At 27.5% G+C, this 3,607-nt stretch overlaps 1 protein-coding gene across 15 annotated transcripts in view; it reads right to left on the bottom strand.

Moving 5' to 3' along the window:
• The window catches only part of LOC105450906 (liprin-alpha-1), a 45,552-nt gene that overhangs the window by 41,664 nt on the left and 281 nt on the right, over window positions 1-3,607 (bottom strand). The gene's annotated exons all lie outside the window — the stretch shown is intronic.

Below are 3,607 nucleotides of genomic sequence, written 5' to 3'. Positions count from 1 at the left end.
GAATTGACCAATCACAGTTGAATGTAAGAAAAATATTCGACTACGATTGGTCAATTCTTAGTTAATATGATATGAGTAGTGACTAACGGCTTATTGTAGAAAGCCTCTTACGGTTTACGATTTATAACACCGACATATGACGTATTGTAGAACGAGCCTAGCACGATAAGAAAGGTTCTAATTCCTACCATGATATAATTTTGCCACCGTCAACGCGGAATTCTTAGCTAAGTAGTCAAGAGTTATAAAATGTAAATTTCACATTTTCAGTATATTATTTAGAGATATATAATTCTTTTTTCTATTCATTCGATTGTAAAGAAAAACATTTTTTAATTATTTATTTCAAATTAATATAATTATTATAATAAAAATAATTATTATAATAAAAATATCGGAATTAAAAAAGTACTGCAATAGAAAACAAATAAAAACTTTCATAGACATTATTTTACATGTGAAATCTCCCTTTTATTTCGAAAAAGATACAACAAGAAAGTTGACTTCTATAAAATGGAATCGGTAAATAATTTTCGCAATGGAATCTAGCTAAACAAACTTTTAAAAATCTTTCCTTAGAAGTACGATAACTGTCATTTATCCGAGAAATGGTGAGAAAGTTGTAAGAATAATAGCAGTAAGCTATTATAGGTTTTAATACTGGTTTACATATACGCTGTTTACAGCAAGAATGTACCTAATTTTGACGAGAATTCATCCATCTCGCGCATATTCTTCCCACAGAACGCTTGGAGAGCGGCCCTCTTCACTGCTCGTTCAGGGAATCGATTGTGTATCTTTAAACGAGATGAAAATTACAAAAATGAGCCAATTCACTAGATATTGGCCAATGAAATTAAAAATATTCTAGTGAATTTGTTCACTTTTGTAGTTTTTACCTTATTCCAAGAAACACAATTGAGAGTCAGACTCGTATAGTTTGTTTATGTCATCATCAAAACATCAAACACTTAGCATACCGATTGCGATTATAGATATTTAATTATTATTTATCAAAACTCCATCGAACAGTTTAGTTCAATATAAAGATTTTATAACATTAGCAATGGAAAAAAAAATTGATATCAAGTGCCATTAATGCCACTAATATACGGTACTGAGTAGGACCCTACGATGAATATGTATTCTTTTCACTATTGGGAACTGACATGGGGGCGTGGCCTAAGGGTTTATGGAATTTTGGAATGCAGCCGCCACGGCTGCATTCCAAAATTTACTCGGATAACCAAAATTCTATAGTTAACGTGACATAAACTATAGAATTTTGGTTACCCGAGTAAGTTTTGGAACGCACAATTACGCAACCCATATGGGATATATAACGGCCATAATTATTTTAAAAATTCTATAGGTATAGAATACAAAAATTTTATACCTATAGCATTTTTAAAATAATGGGAATTTAACAAAAATTTTACAGATTGTTCTTATATATGTTGAAAGACTTAAGACAAAAGCCGGAGTGGATTCACTGAAGCAATCCAAAGTTGTAAGGATTTTAATTTGAATTTTTAGATTAGATTTGGCCATAGAATTCGAAAATTCTCAGGAAAAAAAGCAACAGAAGCATTTCTGCGCTCTAGTTCTGAATAAATGATAACATTCTGCACAATCCTTATTACTCAAACTATATGAGAAGAACATATTCGTCAAAATCAGTCCTTTAACTTTTTGCTACTATTGTACGTATTAAACATCCTTAAGACTTATAAGGGAACTTACAAGTGTGCCCCTCCGATTTTAATGAGCTTTAAATATGTTAAAATATAGACAAAATACCCACATTTTTTTATACGTGCTAAGTCGCATGTTAAGGGAGTGATATCCAGTTTAAAAAAAAATCAGTTTTTTTTCTTTCTGAATAAATATCAAGTAAATCATCAAAGATATGAAAAAATATTTTAAACAAAAGTTTTACGACTTTAAGTACGCTTTACAATGATGCGTTTTAATTTAAAAAAAATCACATTTTTTTACTACTCCCCCACCCTTAATTTTCAAAAATTTGAAAATTTTTATAACAAAAATTAAAATGTATTTTATACTGAAAACAACAGTGTATGATATAAAGATCAGATAATGTATCTTTAGGAAGTAAGCGAGAAATATCTCTATATACGCGCTCTGTACGTATTCGTCTCATTGCATTGGCTGCGCGTGATAGCGTTAAAGACAAATACAACACAGAATTCATAAAAAAAATAAAAACTTTTGATAATAGTAATGACAATTATATTATTATTATTATTATTATTATTGTTATAGTAAGTTTGTTATAAACTGCTAAAACCAGTCAAATATTTTTTGAACGATATTTTCTTAAAATATCATTTAATTTAATTTTGATCAAAAAGCAGCTAACTGCAATGTTCAATTTACAACATATTTTACTCTTCACAATTTATATATTCGTGTCGTAATGTCTTACTGTCGCAGAAAATAGATTTACACAATGACATTGTTAATATGACTAAACACTTTAATGTAAGATATTGCATCTTATTAATTCAGCTATGCAAGAAATAGATTTGCTGGCACAATGCTTGTGTGATCTTTATCTATAAGTAAGTTTTTCTTGCTCTTTGTATTTTTAAATAATTTTTATTTTGTAGTTTCTTTATATTGGAAAAAATTAATTTCATTGATTTTATTTAATTTTTAGAATTTGACAAAAACAGTCCTTCAATTTTGATAATGTTTTTAAAATACTTGCATATAGTAAAACATTGTACATACATTTACATTATACACTGTACAAGTTATTCTATTTCTTTGCTCAACGGATTTCGTTCAAAAATAATCAATTGTTTGAAAGGAATAAAGGAATTTATTATGAATTATACAACAAACAATTTTCTGTTTTTTGTTCTATTATTTTAATAAATTATTAACTTCTGTTTACTTTAATAATTATTATATTAGAAATGAAGAAATAATAATAATGACAAAGCAAACAAACAAGAATATCAAATCAAAAATATTTTAGTAATATATTCAAATAATGGATTAAAGAAATGTATAATACCAGAAATGATTAAATTATACTGGGTACGTTGTATCTCGGTGACTTAGAATTAATAATCAATTTATGTTATATAAAGGGATTAAATATTAAATCTTATATCAATAAAATAATTAAAAACACAAAACAATGTTTTAAAATAACAAAAATACAAAATATTTTATTTTGGTTATACAGATGCAATTTCCTAAAGTTAGTACAGGGCAGACTGTTGATTTTTATATATACATTAATATTAAAGTCTAATAGTTTACTACGTTATTCTCACAACTTGCCCATTTCTTGGACAAATAACGGTTAGTTTTGTACTTCTTAAAACCTAAGGAAGGATTTTTAAAGATTAGTTTAGGTTCCATCGCAAAGCAGAATTTGATCTTATTTACCAGTCCTTCTTTATGTGTATAAAATTCCCTCTGGAAATTATGATTTTTTTATATAGAAAAAGATTCTCTAAAGGGTCATCTATAATGAGAGTAGTAAATCGTAAGCCGTAAAAAATTGACCAATCACAGTTGAATATGAAAAGAATAATTGACTGTGATTTGTCAATTTTTTACGGCTTAC

The sequence above is a fragment of the Wasmannia auropunctata genome, unplaced genomic scaffold (assembly GCF_000956235.1).
Source record: "Wasmannia auropunctata unplaced genomic scaffold, wasmannia.A_1.0 LD336053.1, whole genome shotgun sequence".
NCBI classification, from domain to species: domain Eukaryota; kingdom Metazoa; phylum Arthropoda; class Insecta; order Hymenoptera; family Formicidae; genus Wasmannia; species Wasmannia auropunctata.
This window is presented reverse-complemented; position numbering and strand designations above follow the sequence as displayed.